A 19,260-nucleotide genomic window follows, 5' to 3' on the forward strand; every position below is an offset into this window, starting at 1 on the left:
GTAATGAGGGAATAAGGTGACTTATTTATGTTTCAGCTGTCTCTTGAATTAATCCTTTGGGAAGGATTGAATTGAAGTCTACATGGCCTGCAATTTTTTGCCACTATGGAAAAGGCTGTAACAGGTCCAATTATCCAGGGCCAAGAGATTTGCTTCCCACAGATTAGAAGCATCTATTTCTTTTATTTAATGTTGCTTCATATTCTGCTGCATTTTTTTGCATTTTTACATTCTTCTGTACTAGAGTTTGAGGCATAGAAACACTTACTGAAGAGCTAAAGGGAAAAAGATTATAATTCAATAAGTCTCTTCCAGCTCTAATATCTACTAATGGAGTGAATTATGCCTCACGTACAAGTCAGTGTGAATTCTGTTGATGGGCATACGCACTTGACAGAGTTATCAAAAACTTTACTCTTTGAAGCAGACTGAATCAGTGTGGCAAGTTTGTTAGGAAAGGTAACAGGAGTTACAACTGAGATGGCAAAAAGACAGAAAAGTTATGATCCTGAATGCTAAAGGGAACAAATGGCTTATTTCAGACTTTACACAGGAAAATCCTCATGATCGCTATGAGCCAGCTGAGGTGCCTGGGAACATACTGACACAACCATTCCATAAATGTCTCCTTAAAGGCATACCCAAGGAGGGAAAAATGCATCCTTAACTCATATAATGCCTGAATGCAAGACTGAAATCAGACTGAATGTGCCACTGTAGTGTAGATGCTTTTTCCGTCGATGTATTTACTAAGTCGACCAAAGAATTCTTCTGTCAACCTAGCTACGGGGCTCAGAGTGTGAAATTTTTCATAGCCGTAAGCGACACAGATAGGTCGATCTAATTTCTAAAACATAGGCCAGGCCCTCGCATTTCCCAATTTGTTTTGTTGTGTCACAAGTACTTTTTATTTTTTTATTTTGGGGGGAGGGGGGGAGCAGAGGTGGAGGATGTGTTGATTGATTGAAGTTTATTTGGAATGTTTTGGACGGAAAACATGTATGGAAGAGTATGACGTGCATGGTATAGGGGGCTGTAACTGTGTCACAGAGGTTAAAGGTTTTTTAATTAGAAATCACTGAACACTGGGAGTCTCAATGCCAAGTGGTTGATTAATAACCCATATCTAAGAGATAAGAACTTTTAACATAAAAAGCTTCACCACAGCAGCCCCCATGGCAGAATCCACAATCTGCAAGCCTCTTGAGAAGTCTTTTGGTAGCCATAGCAGCTCCCTTGGTCACTGCTTCTAAGAGCGGCATTCCTTTCCTGGCTCCCCTGCTCTTTAACATGCGTTGGCCAGACTACTTCTCTTCCCAGGCTTTGACTCCAAACACTCAATTAACAACAATCCTTATTTGATTAGTAATCTCCTGCCATACTGTTAGGTCTAATCACTTACCTAAAATATAAGAACATAAATTCAGGCTGTAGAAAGAGACCACCCAAACCTCTATTTTCAGTGGGATTTACTAGTAGCTATCATACAATAAAAGTCTACTTCTTGCAGCAGCTTGTATTTTCAGTAATCTTGAATATCCCCAATTAATTGGATTGCTCTGACCCACTTCTGACCCCTTTCCTCATTCATCAGGAATTGACGGTTTCAGAAAGATTACTTCAAAGTGATGAGGCAACAAAAGAGCAGCCTCCTTCACTCCATTCCCCATCATCTCAGTCTGCAGGAATGAAGATATTTCTGTTCTATTTGATGCCATCTACTGTGTGGATTGTTCCAGCTTGCTCTACTGCCTAAAATGCATACACAAATACCCACAATCAGTGTGTCTTCATTATTCAAAATAACAGTGTTGTTTTAATAAAGTTTGAGCAGAAGAGACCAACCAATTCAATAACAAACTGATTAGGAGTATGAATGGATAGTGGAAAGAGTTGTGGAATGAAAAAACTGCTAGGAAATAGGATAAGCAGCCGTAGTATTTTTAAATTCCCTGAAGGCAGCATTTGTCAGATACCAGTAATTTTGATGATTTAGATATTGTAATATAACAGATGCACAGGGTACTTTACAAAGACTACGTTCCTGTCCTAAAGACTTTCCAATTTAACGTTGCCTTCATTCTTCTTCACTGCTTTGTATTAATTCACCACTGGAGATCTATATCAAATGGCACTCTCTGCATCAGTAAGGATGCCGGCCGGCCGCTCTACTCTGGGAGATCAGAGAGATATACTAGGGCGGAGGAAGGAAACAGATTAGCCAGTCTCTGTATGAATTTCAAACGGCTAATAAGCCACAGCACTGAGCAGGAAAGAGAGAATGGAGGAACAGCACGGTGGGAAAGGGGAGTGAATTTAAAAAAGTGAAACCAGGGTACAAAAATAAACTCAGGTTTCTTTGTTACTGCTGTTGTTTAATGGGTAATGACTGCAGTGCTCCTTAATCTCAGTGGCCTCTTCAAGTGCGTTATAATACAGTACTGGGTTTAGACAGTAGTACCTCAAATCAACATTTGAGGTAAAGGAAGGAACAGATCGAACCACCCCACCCCACCCAGTAACTTCTTCCACTCCCACAGTATTGGAAATGAATATGAACAAAGTCTTGTATATAGAAACTTACACTGGAGACTTACACTGTGTTTCTAGGTAATTTAAAAAAAAAACAAAAAACCAACAACATCCTTTCCAGAATTTGACTCCATGTCTTTGATTTATGAAGTACAAGGATAGTGGCACAGAATAAGCTTCCAAGTTGCCTTAGATAATTGACTAAATATTTGTACAGACACCAAAAATTATAGACTGAACAGAGACACTAGATTTATGGCTTATTACAACAAACTGTAACGCTATAACTCACTCTTTTTGTCCTACGACAGCAGAGGCGTTAACAGGCCACTCTACCTTGAATGGTCCCTTACAACGTGTGCTACTTATGCTAATGCTGATGATACCAAGGATTGAAACTCCATCAGTGCAAAATCTGTTCCATTGCATTTTGCTGCTGGGACTTCCTTTCCCAGACCTGAAAAAGAGCCCGGTGTGGCTCAAAAACTTGTCTCACCCCAAGAGAAACTGATCTAATAAAAGATATTACCTCAACCACCTTATCTCTCTAAGTATTTGCCATTAGCTGGGCCTACATAATTTTCAATATTCAAGGTACTTCCTATGTTAGACATATGCAGATATGAGGAACTACAATTATCTCAGTATCTAGCTTAGGCAAGTTTTTCCAGTATCAGGGCATACACTGAATCCATTAGGCTACATAAGTTTTGGCTAAAATGCACAGGAATTTACTGGTGTTATTTCAACCACGTGAGAGCGCTCATATTCTCCATCAATGTAAAATAATATGAGCAATAAAACTGAATATAGCCTAGGAATATCAAAATGCACTCTCCAGTGCACACCAAGGTCTACATGGGTGCATTTTTTAAAATAAAAGTAATTTTACTGTACATTTTGCTTTTTCAATTAATAACTTAGACTTTTACTGTATTTTTGCTACAAGTTTTTTGCAGTGATAGGGAGTGAGTGAGAGTGTTCTATCTATGTAATGTCTGCAAAACCAGAAAAGTTTCAATCCTTGGTATCATCAGGGCAATACCCAACCCCGATTCACTTATCTGTACAATAAACTTGATACAACTTTTTAAGCCCTCCCTAACTTGGCTCACTTTACAACTTTAAGTCTCACGAATAAAACTTTTCCACGTGTTGTTCAAAGTAAGGCAAAGCAGCTTATTTCTTTTAAAAAAGATGTATGCAGTATCAAACAAAATTGAGGATTTTTATATGTATTTTCAAGACATCGGCAATCAAGGCAGGAACAGAGTGTTCAGAAGTGCCTAAATGACTTAGGAGCCTAACTCACATGCTACTTAGGCACTTGAAAATTTGCCTAATACCTTACACAGGACCAATGGCATTCCATCTATCTTCACATTTCAAGAAAATAATACAAGAATGGCCATAAACAGACAAGAACAGTCATTCTTGTACACACTTCCCACACATTTCCTCTTCCAACTCAAATGCAAATTAATAAATCATGAAAAATGCTTGACGTCTGCAATCACATGCATTGTTAATATAGCACAGTGTACAATGATTCAGTTCCTTACTGTCAAATTGTTCCCAGTATAGAGGCTGGCTGCCAGCAAGTGCACATACACATCCAACTTTCCAGAACTGCTCTGCATCTCACTGTGAAGGACATCAACAAGCTAGTGATCCTGGAGTTCACAGCCACAATTCCAGTTTTAATTTGATTCCCCCTCTCCACCCACCCAAAATAAGTAGTATTGAGACAATTAGCCCTAAAGGACAAGAAAATCAGTTTAAAAATGCTTATACTTCTTATCAGTAACTTAGGAAGCTCTATAGCAAAAGCGTTCTAAAGAAGTTATTTGTTTCTACAATACATTTCTTTTGCAGCATCCTGAAATATCTCAATCACCTGACAATCATCCTTAAAAATGCTGTTATAGGCTGACATTCCATTAGTCCTTCCCACTCCTAGTTTTAATCGGCCCTAGTGAACTTCACTTCCTGTCTTAAATTGTCACTTTGTTAAAATTGTAAACTCAAGTGAAAATAATTGCTGCATTTCATTCCAGAGACAGCTGCATTTCAGTGGTGGATAAAGTGATGCCTTTGCTTAGCCAATCTGTTCAATTGCTGGAGAGCATCGGGATACTTTGGAATTAAAAGTGGTATATCAATGTAAGTTCACAGTTATTAAAATAATTGTATCTACTACACTTGAGATTGTATAGCAAATGCAATACAGAGATATTTAAGAGTTAATGAGACAGATGTCAATTTTAAACATTCTTAGAGCTGACACTGTATAACAACTTATTTAAAATGCTCAATATACAGAATACATGGTAGTACAGTCTCAGTTATAATTGACATTGCATCAGAGTTAAACATTAATAAAGGATACAATTTTGGATTGGGATCTCTACATTTATAAAGAGTGAAATGTGACATGTCTCAGACCCTGTCTACACTTACCTCTGAGATTCGGCGGCAGTCGATGAGAGTTACGCAAGCTACGCAAAAAAATTGCGCAACTCCCGTCGACTGCCGTACTTCCCCTCTGCGCGGCGTCTTCACTGCACTGCGCCGACGGGAACCACATTCCCGTCGATGCAGCACTATGCCACTTGTGAAGGTGGTCTTAGTACGTCGATTACTGGATCGACTGAGCAGGTCTTCACTGACTGCTCAGTCGATACAGAGAAATCGATCTGACAGCGGCGACTTTGCCGCCGTCGGTGTAGCCGTAGCCTCAAAGGTTGAGATAGCTTTTTTTTTTGGTTACTGATATTCAAAAATCAGAACAGCTCTCAAGCAGACTACTCTATGTTCTTGGTTCAAATTATTCCCTGATGTAATTCCACTGAAACTGACGGAGTTAAATCAGGTATGATTTTGGCAGAGTGATGTCTTACTGAAAACAGCGAAATGCTATAGAAAGCAAGGACCTTATTTTTGCACAAGGGCTTTGCATATATGGACTTCAATAGGAATTCAGTCTATGACAAAAATGTATGATTAAAATCCAATTGAAATCACTAGAAGCAGACTTAGGCCAATGTTGAGCATTTTTACCTTCCTGCCTCTGCCACCTCGACCCTTCCACTTCTTGCTATATTTCTTGATATAAAAGCCTATGAGAACCAATTTTATTCTTGTACAGCTCAACTTTAAAAGCAATTCATTTCAGAACAGCACGTCTGAGCCTGCTCACAATGAGGTCAATAACAGAATGCTCAATAGATGAAACGGCACCAGATTTTTCATAATATAAGCAAGCATTAAACAAAACTATAACAAGCCAGAAAACAAGTTACTTGTACTTTTTATCCCCAATGAGTGTTATTTAGAAAAAAAAGCATCCCAAAGCCCTCTTCAGTTCATCTTACTTACACATATAGTTAACTGCATACACACAGAGTCTGCCGCAAAAGAATGCAAGGCTGAAAGAAACCCAATAAGGGAAAAACCAGAACAATTATGTAATAGGGCTTATATGAATAAGAAACAGATGCCAAAACATAGAATGGTCCTGAAAAAGTAAGGTATGTAGGATTAAAGTTGCATTTTTTTGTGTAGGAACGATTAACAGGTGCCCCCAAGAACACAAAGGTTATCAATACATTTCAGATTCCATGTAGTCTGGATAGGTGTCATGAGACTGGTAGAATAAATACAGGATAAGCTACTTTTGTTATTGAATGTTTATTATATATATAATTACACAGACATTGATTCTATTTAATGATGTACAATTAAGTTTAGTTGTACACTTCAGGAAAGTAACTGCAGAAGGCAACAGAGGAATTTTATAGACAAGTGATAAAGCAGAATTAGACAGCCTCACGGTTTTGCTGATGACACTGTGTTGCTTATTTCAAATGGAAGAGAAGATCCTGCTTTTGGCAGATGCAGCAAAACAAGTTGGTTGGCTCATCAACAAGAGGAAGACAAAATACATGACTATCAATAACCCAAAAGTAACCATTAAAATGGATGAAGAAACACTAGAAGAAGCCAGTCATTTTACCTATCAAGGGAGTGAGATGTGTAATGATAGTGATACTATGCTAGATGTCAAGCAATGAATATCAAAAGTAACAAACAACTTTCATATACTGGAGCAGAGTCATGGAAATCTACAGCAGAAATTGATATGGAGATCAACTCATTCCAAAGTAAATACCTGTGGAAAATCTTCAAGAGTCTACCGCAGTTTCTTGAAACATCAGAAATTCTTTTAACTAGAGCAAGCCAATCTAAAGCATCAAATATGGTAAGATGACAACAATGGACACATTTAGGACATGCTTTAATGATGACCCCCCAATGTGACTTCCCGAGCAAATGAATGTGGACACCACCTGGAAAGAGAAAGAGAGGGTGACCTAGAGAAACATTACCAGAATAATAGAGAAAAAAGCCAAATCCATCAACCATGACACTTAGAAGCCTGATACACCAGCACGAGATTAAAATAAATGGTGGAAACTGGTGGACCCCCTACATACCTGAGGGTGCAGGAGGATAAAGAAAGAAAGTTTACTGGGTTTTCAGGTACAGAAGTTCAGCCCAGCATACTTCCCCTTCTTGGTTGCTCTGTAATAATAACAGTTTCACAGGAAAATAAGTTCCTTTATCTTCTATCCATCTATCATAGGATTGACATCTTGAAGCACCTTCTGTTTCCCCTTCTCTTGGTTCCTCAAGAATACTTCTCCAACACCGTTTTAGGTTGATAGTGCCCATGTCATGGACTAATTAATAATAAATTCAAATCACAAAATAAAGCCCAAGATGTTCAGGTTCCACTGCCTAGTGTGACTGCAGGGCCTTCATCAGTCTCAGCTGTCCTTCAGACTAGCAGGCTTTCAAGCTCACCCTCAGATTTCCTTCCTACAGTTCAAAAACTCAAACAAAGCAATAATGCAAATAATGTCCACCTGCCCTGGGCTTAATAGAAGTCTTACATCCTTCCTGGATCTTTCTCAGGTTCCTAAGCTTTGCATGGGAAGCCTTGGGCTTCCCTTTTGCTCCAGAAACTCGTCCTTCCACTACCCAGGCCTCATGACTATCTTAGCGTTTAGCCTTTTTTAAAATAGAAATGTAAATACCTTTGTATTGTAACGAAAGTTTAAAATGCATGCTAGGTAATTATAAAATCCAAAGAAATGAAATCATGCAAAATAAAAAGCCCATTCTAGACTTCTAGCCTATCTCCCTATTCCCATGGAAGGCCTGCAGAACTTTCTGCTCTCTGCAGCTTCTCTCAGCCACTGAAAGACCAGTGTCTGCTCCCTGCGATCCTTACCTGACTGACTTTCAAGCCTAACTCACCCAGTCTCCCCCTCTCTAGGGCTCAAGTGCTTTCTCTTAAACCCAACCGGGGTCAGCTGGCCAGTCACAGGTGCACTGGCTTCTCCCTCGTAAAGGGCCAGTGCCACCCTGTGACAACATCTATCTTGGGGTACGACTACACGTATGGTAGCATGTAGAGTACAGACACCGCATGCCCAGCTAACACAGGTACAAATAGCAGTGTAGACAGTGAGGCACAGCTTAGGCAAGTACAGTAGAGTACCCTAGATGCCTGACCCACAACCCTTCCCCCACATGAGCTCTTTATAAGCCCGAGCAGTGCCTCCTACTGCTATTTTTAGTGTAGTGTCCCACTGCCTCCCCCTGCCACAGCCTTTCTTCACCGCAGTGAAAGGCTCCAGCAGTGGAGAACTGCTGAAGCCTTTCACTGTGGCATGAAGATACGCACCACAACGACAAGTGAGGACACAGCCTGCCTTTCACTGCAGTGTGTAGCTAAACATGTAGCGACTGTACTCTGCATGCCACCGTAAGTATAGACATAGCCTCGAGTTTTCCATTGCTGCCCACCACAGTATCTGAGGGCCTTCCACACAAAAACAGCAACACCAAAGTCCCTAGTGGGCTTCATGGAGTTTCTGAAATTCTCCCGTGCTGGGGTAGAAGGAGGGTTTGTGTTGGACGTTTTTAGGCCCCCCCCCCCCTTTTTTTTTAAGGTTGATTTGTTTCAGGGTTTTTGAGGGTTGGTTGGTGTTTTGGGGGGAAAAGAGGGAGGTGTCAGTTTTATGAGTTTTTTCATGGTAGAAAAGCCTTTTTGAAGTGGAAAACTTTGTAGCATCTCCTTAAGACCGACCTAGATTCACCTGATTTTCTCTGACGGCTTGCTCCATATCCAGATCACCTTGACCACAAATTCGGTGCCTTCAGCAACTCATCCTGGAGATTTATAATTTCCTTTGTCCCAGAAGAGCACAGCTATCTCTGTAGTTCATAGATTGATATTCAGTCTTTAATGTAACTGGGGCTTGATCCACTAATAGCTTTGACGATTAGGACAAAAGCCTTAAACTGGCATTGGAAGCTGATTGGTAGCCAGTAAAGGGGCTTGAGCAAGGGTAAGCTGTGCTCATGATAGCCTAAAACAGAGGGGAAGAGGAGGATAGCTGCATCCTATAACAGCAGGAGCTAGTGTCTTGTTTGCACATTCAGCTGCAGATAAAATGAGTTACAGTAATCCAGCCTGAAGGTGACAAATGCATGAATCACTGTGGCCAGGTCTTTGTTCCACAGGAAGGGATGAAGTTTTCTAATAAGTTGGAAGTGAAAGAAGGGATTTTTGGAAACCAATGCTACCTAGCCATCCAAGCTTAATGAGGAGTCAGACTTCGCACATTGACAAATGAGTTGTATGCCTCCCATAGAAGATGGAAACAGCGTCTCAGCTAGTCCTTCAAAAGCATCACCTTGGTCTTCTACGGGTTTAGTTTAAGCCAGCTGCTCCCCATCCAAGAACCAATTTCTTGCAGGCTTTCTGACACCTTTGTAGTGATGGTGGTTGCATCAGCTGAGAATGAGCTATATAACTGAGTGTCATCAGCATATTATTGGCAGCTAAACCCATGGCTTCTCCCCAGTGGTGTCACATATATAGTATAGATCCCTGTGGGACCCCACAAGTGAGGACCTTTGGAGAGGAAGAGGAGTTGCCCATCACCACTCCCTGAGTTCTGCTGTCAAGGAATCAATGGAGCCACTTGTGCTGGACTACCTACTCCTGCTGTGTCATGTAGGCCCGTTAGTCCTGGTCTACACTGGCGACTTAGGTCGACTTAAAGTTACTCAAGTCGACTTAATTACACCCGCTTCTACACTGGCACCACTCAATTTGAATTAAGGTGCCAGTAAAATCGACTTAAGACGACCTCCGCAAGTGGCGTACCACCTAATTCGAATTTGTTAAATCGATTTAGTGTTAGTGTAGATGCAAGGGAACTTAAATCGAATTAACTGACCTCCGGAATGTATCCCACAATGCCCCGTTTTGACCACTCTGGACAGTCGCGCTGTGCTGCTCAGTAGTCACGCTAGCAGGAAAAGTCCCCTCCTCTCAAGCCCCGGGAAGATTTGAATTTTCATTTCCTATGCTGCCAGCGTGGAGAGAGCTTTGTCACTGTTCTCTGCATGGCTACTGCAAAGCCCAAACGCGCTCCAGCATGGAGTCGATCAGAGGTCTTAGACTTCATTGGGCTGTGGGGCGAGGAGTCCCTTCTGGCTCAGCTCAGAGCCAGCAAAAGGAATTTGGACATTTATGGGAAGATATCCCAGGGCATGCTGGAGAAGGGACACCAGAGGGATGCTCAGCAGTGCCGCGTGAAGATTAAGGAGCTGCGCCAGTCGTATCAGAAAGCCAGGGAAGCTAACAGCCACTCTGGCTCCTAGCCCAAAAAATGCTGGTTCTATGATGAGGTGCATGCAATTCTCAGTGGGGATCCCATCACGGTGCCTCCCCACAGCATCGATACCTCCGGTAGGTCACAGTCCATGATCAACGATGAGGACTCCGTGGACGAGGAGGAGGAAGCTGAGAAGAGCTGGGTGTAGGAGAACGGGGTGTCTGTTCTCCCAGAAAGTCAGGACTTATTCCTGACCCCCGAGCAGTCCAGCAGCGCACAGGACAGCACAAATGATCCTGGGGAAGGCACATCTGGTGAGTTTTCTTTCTTATTAGCATTTCTGTCCTTGTATATTGGGTGGGGGGGATGGCACGAAGGGGATCTCAGGCGTTTCATTGACTGTATTTTGTGGTTACCCAGGGATCAGCCGCAGAGACAGAGCACAAAGTGTGGAGGCTGACCTTGTCACAGTACATGGACATGGACACAGAGAGTGGCCGAGAAATGATGGAGCATGATCGCAGCACCATAGCCAGCAAGCTACCACCCTACCCCTTGATACAGTGAATGAACACTCCCCTCCACCCCCTTCCCTCATGACTGGAATGTTCAGAAATAAAGTTTTGCATCATTTCAATACATTTCTTTATTAAATCATATCTTGTTTAGGAGGGATTTGGTGGGCACAGATATCGCTGGGGGGTGATGCTGGTTAGATTGGGGGGGGCATTTGTCATATTGGTTAACATCAGTGTGTCAAAATCATCATAATTCATGTGAGATATGTCATGTTAGGTATTGTTAGAGAGATTATAATGTGCTAAGTCAGATGACAATACTTATGTTCATGTGTTATATCTGTAATGGAAGTTATGGACATACTTGATGTACCTGTATTTCAAATTGTGCTGGCTGGGATACACCCCAGACAGAGAGGCGGCAGGACAATAGCCTGCTTAATGGCCCATCAAAACCTTTACAGAAGCAAAGGGCCCAGGAAGAAACTAAAGGCATACCTAAAGAGTTACCAGGATTGGATCATGTGACTCTGGACTCCATTTTAGCTCCTGTAAGTTTCCACAGGCCGCATGGCCAGAGACAGAAGGTATATAAGATCAAATCACAGAAACCATTTTGTCTTTGTTCCTGTCCAGCTGCAGACACACACCTACCTCTGGATCCATTCACTTTGCAACTGAACCGAAGGACTTAGACCCATCCAGGTACTGAATGTGTACCAGAGGAACTGTACAAGCCTGCAATTGCACAATTCTCATAGAAACCTGATGTATATGGACTTTGAATCATTTGTATGTATTTGATTTGCTTTGACCCTTTAACATTTCTCTTATGGTTTCTTTCTTTCTTTTTACAATAAACCTTTAGTTTTAGTTACTAAAGGATTGGTTGGCAACATGGTATTTTAGGTGAGATCCAAACTTGTATTAAACTAGTACTGTGGCTGACCCTTTCGGATCAGAAGGAACCTTTTTAGTAAAGAGCATAGAGTTTAAATAACTGGTTTCTTTACTGGACCCAGTGCTGATTTGGGAGCCAGAAGCTGAAATGCAGTAAAGGGGGCTGTGTGTACTTGTGTACTAGCTTCTGCGGGCATTCAGAAGTGCAGTTTGTGGCTGGTTGGGAAGTCTGGCTTCAGTGCCACCCACCAGTGTTGGGAGAATCTGCTCTCCTTTTACAGCCTGCCCTGACCTTGGCATTTTCAGGTGGCTATCCTGGGCACGAGACGGGTCACAGGGGCGTTCACCAAAGGCAAGCAACATACAGGAACAGAAATCGGTCCTGCATCTCATTGCAGAACCTGGTTTTCAAAGCTTCCCTAATGCAAAGCGCTCCGCGATTTGCTCTCAGCGTAGTGCTGGCATCTGGCTGCTCATAATTGGCAGCCAGTCTTTCTGCCTCCACAACCCAACCCTGGGGGAACCTCTCACCCTTCGCTTCACACACATTATGAAGAACGCAGCAAGCAGATATCACAGAAGGGAGTTACTTCTCACCTATGTCCAGTCTAGTGAGAAGACTCCTCCATCTACCCTTTAAAGACCCAAAGGCACATTCTACAACCATTCTGCAACTGCTTAACCTCTTAATAAAACACTCCTTGTCACTGTCAAGGTTGTAGCCTACAGAACTAGCCTGCTTGCTTGCATTATTATTAGAGATATTTTTCATATATATTTTCATACGATTGTGCTATTAAATAATACAATTATATATTTTATTCAGCTGTAATGCAAAAGTACCTTATAGGCCACATCCTGGATGACAGCTATCACAGGCCTCATCCTGGATGACAGCTACCGTTATATATATATATATATATATATATATATATATATATATTTAACCTTTGGCTTAGATAAGTATCAATGTATAACAGGATAAGACATATATGGTCATAACCTTTACCCTAGACAAGTCAAGAGACATTAAAAGGGGAAGGGGCTGTCCCCGGTTATGCCCAAGAAACTTTACAAAAGAACACCACAGAACCCACAATAAGCTAGAAATAACAAAGGTGAGATAAAAGACCACTTGGAAAGGGATGTGGATATGTCAATAATATGTACAAACCTAGTAGCCAATAGATTACGTGTACCCCAAAAGTTTGAAGGTGGAAAGGCCAAGTATGGGAAGGAGGATCCATATTCTTGGGGGTATAAGAAAGATCAAATCCAGCTCATCGGGACAGTCGACTGTCAGCTATCCCTGCTTGAAGTTTTATTTAGTGTTAAGATTCATTCTTTTATTTTATATTCTTAAAGTTGTCATGTTATAATGTTAGTCTTAGCTTATAGCTCTTAGCTTTGAAGCAGTGCTTATTCCACTCAACTCCAACTTGAGAAATTAGACATCTCTTTCAACCAAGTCCAGGAAGGGTGTGAGTATACTAGTTTAAAGCATATCATAGATATATATATCAAATAAGTCTTTATATTTAAGATTGTATTAATCCATTATCCATTTGATTATTCATTTTATTGTCTCTATATCAGTCATTTGTTTATTATTTGATGTTATCTTAATAAATTTATAAAATTATACAAATATTGGTTATCACTGGAATTTTCCTGTGTTGTACCCGGGGTCCTTATAAAACTCACCTGAAGCCTGATTAAGGATACGAACCTCATAATCCTTTAATTAGAGCAATTGGCAAACCTATTACCCTATTCAATAAATTAATAACCATAAAATCAGGCTACAAGGTGACCAGTGTACGGCTTCATTAGCCAAGGGAGCAAGGGGTAAGCATGATCCCCCAGGATCACTATGGGCATTTCCACACCCTCGATATGAATTTTTTGGTCGGGGAAGAAAGTGCCCGCCTGCATCTTAGAGAACAGCCCCAAGTTACGAAATACACGAGCATCATGCACCTTCCCAGACTACCCCACACAGATGTCTGTGAAATGACCCGTGATCCACAAGCCCCTATAGGAAAAGAACCCCTTGCGGTTTACGTACTCGGTTGCTAGGTCTGCAGGTGCTAAGATGGGGATGTGCGTCCTATCAATGGCCTCCCCACAGTTTGGGAAGCCCATCGTGGCAAACCGCTCCACTATGTCCTGCACATTTCCCAAAATCACTAGCCTTCGTAGCAGAAGTCTATTTATGGCACTGCACACTTGATTCACAGCTATGCCCACTGTAGATTTACCGACTCCAAATTGATTCTAAACTGAGTGGTAACAGTCGGGGGTTGCCAGCTTCCAGAGAGCAATGGCAACTCTCTTCTCCACCGTCATAGCTTGTCTCAAGCGAGTGTTCATACTCTTCAGGGACGGGGCCAGCTCCGAGCACAGTTCCAGGAAAGTTGCCTTTTGCATACAAAAGTTTTGCAGCCACTGATCATCATCCCACAGCTGCGTAATGATGCGGTCCCATCAGTCTGTGCTTGTTTCCCTGCACCAGAACCTGCGCTTCACAGACTGCAGATGACTCGTTACAGCCTGCAGCAACCGGGAATTGTTCTGCTCCATGTCTTCCAGCAGGGCAGCCTCGGTGGCATCTGTGTTGTCTCTGCTTCGGCTTCTTGCTCTATTTCAAAAATAATCAATGATAAGCCGCGATGTGTTTGTCACGCTCACAATTATAGTGCAGAGTTCAGCTGGCTCCATGTCTCTGCAGCAATGGCAATCGCAGGGAGTAAAAAAACAGCGCGAAAACACTTTTCCTGTTTGTTTGGGGGGAAAGGAGAGGGGAAGCAGCATTGCGTCCTGGGACGAAGACACGCGTCCCAACAGCCACCGTGGCTAGTTGCACTGTGGGATAGCTACCCACATTGCACTGCTTTCTAATTCGAATTAAAGCTGGTCAATGTGAATGCAAGAGACTAGCGCAAACAGCGTAGTTTGTACACTCTGCTGCGATTTCTAAAAATCGCCTGCTGAAAGTCAAATTAAACAAAGTTGACTTCCCACGGCAGTGTAGACATAGCCTTAGTAATACCTTGTGGCCTATAGTGACAAAGGCTGCAGCGGTCCAGCAGCATGACCAGGGAGTTCTTACCTGTTTCCCTGGCTCTAATGCACTGGTCTGTTAGTGCCACTAGAGACATCTCTGTGAGGTAGTCTGATCCCTGATTTACAGGCACACAAAATGATGGCTAATGTCATATGTTGGAGCTTGGTACTTTCTCAGTTATTCTGCCCAAAAAGGGGAGATTACAGATGGGATAGTAGGTGGAGAGGGCTTCAGAGTCAACTGTTTTTTTCAGGATGGAATGGACTATTTTTCAAGAACTTTGCTTCTCTGAAGGAGGCACAGTGTCCATTAGTAATGGGCATAGTACTTAGCTGGCTTTCATCAGCCAGGAAGTACATGGATTCATTTTACTGGTTGTTCTCTGAGGGCTAGTCTACAATTAAAACTTACAGCGGCACAGCTGTATCAGTACAGCTGTGACGCTGTAAAAGCTTGTGTAGCCGCGTTATGTCGACAGGAGAGATTGCTCTCTCACCAACATAATAAAACAACCTAAACAAGCGGCGGTAGCCATGTCAGCGGGAGAGCATCTCCCGCTGACACAGTGCTGTCTACATTAGCGCTTATACCGACAAAACTTATGTTGCTCAGGGGTGTGTTTTTTTCATGCCCCTGAGTGACAGAAGTTTTATCAGCATAAGGGCTAGAGTATACAAGGCCTAATACAATATCCTTTACTTAAAATCATTAGTCTCTAGTCTTTCATTCACTACAAAGTTTCTGCTTTCAACAGAATGTCATGCAGGCAATCAGGATATCTTTACATTTACACCACACATTAATAGTCTAAAGAATTAAAGATCTTTAACTCTACATATGAATCCAAGAAACTTAATGCACTTTTTATATTATCTCATTGTGCAATTTTACTCCCCAAAAGACTACTTTCTTTACTCAGTTTCTCCAACGATTTTTTTAAATACTCAAAAAGTTTACTTAACTCATTATTATAGTATCAGAATGCATGGCTTGGGAGTGGACTATCACCTCCCAACCAGTGTGCGTTCAATTCCTGTGTTGATCTTTAAGTAGCCACATTCCACGCCTTTGTACAGAGCTATTTATCCCTTCATACTCCAACAGTTAAAGTTAGTATCTTATTTTCTTAGAGATTCTGTTCTCGTACATCTAAATAGACTTAGTTTTAAGGGAGACAAGGTAGGTGAGACAATACCTATTACTGGACCATTTTCAGAGAGACAAGCTTTTGAATTTTAAAGGACAGAGTCAGGCTAAATTTGGCCTAATACTTTGGTTCTATATAAAGCTTTTATGAAACTTAAGACAAGAGAACTGTTTCCATTCTGATACATTTTAAGAACAGTCCAAGGAAGCTCTTTAAAGCATAAAAACACAAATATTTTTCACAGTATTTGCAACTCAGTGATGCAGTATTATGCTAGTGCAAAGCAAATCAGAAAGTTAGTTTGACTAGGAACTAACTGTAATGGTGTCTAGCAACTTTCAATTGTTTCGTTCACAATAATCCTCCCCAGCCCAGTCCGGTAGCACAGTTAGTAAGAGAGATCACAAGCTAGTGTTTGTTCCTTACTCTTCTCCCACCATCCCATGGTAATGCTGAGTTTCTTTCTTTCTTGCTTTCTCTCTAGTGAACAGACAGTATCCAAGACCTAATTCTATAAGTCTTAGGTAAGATATCTGTTTGCAAGTTACAGAAAGAGGAAAAAAAGAAAAGTGAGGAAGTGAAGGTTAACAGAAAGACCTTAGAGTATTATTTCATTAATTTGTAATGTAGTGCCACTTTAAGGCACTACATTACAAACTAATGAATATCAGCAGATAGATGATCTTTCATCTATCAGTTCAGGGTCCCAAGATATGCCAAAATGGCCAGCGCAGTGTTAGCAAGAACCTATCTCCACTCACAGGAAACAACTTTTTGATCTCCCTAAGGCTTGCCTTCAAATCTGAGGTGTTTATTTACATGTACACTTTCTGAAAACAGTTTTGGATAACTTTCTTTCTATGTCCAAAATACACTTAGATATAAGTCTATCATCTAAATACTTGCCTCTCTTGAAGGTGTGAATATTGATGCCAAGGGACCTTTGTCAAAATGTTAATTTAATTGTTTCTCCTACCTACCTCAATATATAAAATTCATGCATCAATTTTTTTTTTCTTTCTATACTTGAATTGAAAACCAACTTGAGGCTCTTTAAACCTCATTCTTTTTAGATCATCTCTAAGTCTGGAAAGGGGAAGAATGATTGTGTGGCGTTTTTTAAACTATGTCAAAAGTAATTTCAGCTTTGAAGCAAAGCAAAATAGCAACACAAGCAGAGGTGTGGTCCAAGTAGAATAAGCAATTTAAAGTTAAGACGACTATTTTGCTACCACTAGGCCACTCATTCAGACTCTTCTTCCCACTGCTTAAAATCACACAAAGGATGATTGTTTGGGGTTTTGTTTGCAGATAGCTAGAACTCTTCCAAGCCTTTACAAGGAGATGCAGCAAACATTCTGGGCCACAGCAACAGGGGAATAATAAGGGTTAAGATAGTTTGGGAAGGAGTCTTTTTTAATTGCCTGCTTTTGTAGTTTTAACTTCTTTAACAAGCACCCGAATTTACAGCTTTTGGAATATGGAACTTGATGAAAGCTACCAAGAGATTTCCTGCCCACAAAGGGACCACATGCACACCCAAAATGTCAAATGACCACAGAAGGCTCAAATGAGGAACTCATGTCAAGAGGAAGGAATGTATGGCAGGTGAGGGGAGGCAAACTAGGTGTTCTCGAAAAAGGGTACTAATAAAAAAAAAAACTATACACATATTCAAGTTAATACTCTTGAATGTTTCTCCCTCTCATCTGGCTCCTATGGATATTATTTCCTGTTGGACAATGTAGAGGAGTATTTGTACCTGTGCAGCTTGGGGCACAATCTCTGCAGGTAACATACATGAAGGGGCTGAGAAAGGGGGTTCTCCCTAACTGGATTGACTGATTTGACTCAATGTGCTTGCCCATTTAAAAAAAGTGTCAACATGTCAAGCTGCCACAGAACCACTACCATGACAAACTAACCAAGTCTTGAATTGCTTCCACTTTTTGCCTAAAATAATCCGAGGACTGATGAAACCAAACTGAATTAGAACATGAACCTGATGGATTATGTTAAAAAGTCAGACAAGACTGAGCTAAAATCCCTGCAGAAATCCAGTATCATTTACAGACTGGGAGCATCACCTTAGAGTAGGATAGATGAATCAGTTACTTCCCATTCATTTACTGATAGTTATAGTAAATGAAAGTGAGAAACATGATTTATTGTGTACGAAGTCTGATTCACTTCCCTATACTCAAGGACTGTATATTACTCAGAGTCCCTAGGGTTGGGCAACTGCTTCCCCTTATAGAACCATACTGCTGCAATCACAGTGACCTTTTTTCTCTCAACCAGAGTTGATTGCTTAAGCAAAGAGCTTCTCAGTCTTTCTACATCTTGGAAACATCATCTAACAAGAGTGAAGAATATTGATTCTTAGCTGCTAATGGAAGTTAAAGCCTCTTCAGCAGACGAAATATCACTCCTAATTTTTAATGCAAGGGAACCATGAAAACCTGGAGTTCCACTGGACAAATTCTTGCTCTTCAAGGAGCGCAAGCTTGAATCAGCAAGAGTAGTATGCTCCTTTGTGGCTACAGAAACATATAAACTAGTTGAATACAATGGGAAATTAAATAGGTCTAGTACACACTTCCAAAGTTCAATTTTAGATATTCTCAGAGACTAGTTTTCTTCACAGGGCCTATTTTTGATGGGCAAGAATAGCTTTCAAGTTATCCCTATCATTATAATGGGAAATGTCATTCTTAACTCTGATGATGATGTAGTTCTCCTACAGGTTATGGTACAATAAACCTAATAACGCTGTGATTTTGGTTTATTTTCTCTGAGTCCCTCACATCAGTGCAGTACCTCTTAGAAAGGATGACATTTAAAGAAAGATTCTTGGTCACTTGGAGCACATATGTTCACTAACATCATGGGACCCACACACAAAGACAAAGGTTATTATGCGTTTATCACCTAGACATCCTTTTTCCCCCCCAATCTGCTTACTTTTTTTTGCCTTTCACAGCATTTACTCTTTCTGTGTCTTTTTCCCTTTTGTTTATGTGAGTTCTCCTCTTTCCCTTCACCCTCCCCAACAGCAAGGGGCGGGGGAACTTTAAAGAGGAAAATAACTGCAAAAATCAGAGAAATTGGCAGGGTACATCAAGGACAGGTATACTACCTAAATCTACTATTAATTTTTATATTTTATTTTATTTATTAATTTATTTTTTTACAGTTGACTAGATTTCAATTTGCTTTTTTATTTTAACATCTACAGATATATTTCACTAATAAGTAACTCTTCTGATTAAAACCTACTTATAGCCCTAATCATTGTGTGTGAACAAAAACAGTTCTTGACAGGGAAGTTGTACTCTTAGACTGTCTAAAGCTTCAATTTAATTTTGGAAGCCACTATATACAAGTGATAAAGGAACA

At 41.0% G+C, this 19,260-nt stretch overlaps 1 protein-coding gene across 2 annotated transcripts in view; it reads right to left on the bottom strand.

Annotated features, from left to right (window-relative positions):
* Nucleotides 1-19,260, bottom strand: part of WDFY2 (WD repeat and FYVE domain containing 2) — a 99,168-nt gene that overhangs the window by 71,535 nt on the left and 8,373 nt on the right. The window contains exon 2 of one of the 2 annotated variants that reach the window (XM_067563068.1): nucleotides 13,716-14,288. The exons of the other annotated variant lie outside the window; for it this stretch is intronic. The gene's annotated coding sequence lies outside the window, so the exon portion shown is untranslated. The remainder of the gene's footprint in view (nucleotides 1-13,715; nucleotides 14,289-19,260) is intronic. 2 annotated transcript variants of the gene reach the window in all.

This window comes from Emydura macquarii, unplaced genomic scaffold, assembly GCF_026122565.2.
Source record: "Emydura macquarii macquarii isolate MOO-44397 ecotype Brisbane River unplaced genomic scaffold, CSIRO-AGI_Emac_v2 contig_2473, whole genome shotgun sequence".
NCBI lineage: Eukaryota > Metazoa > Chordata > Testudines > Chelidae > Emydura > Emydura macquarii.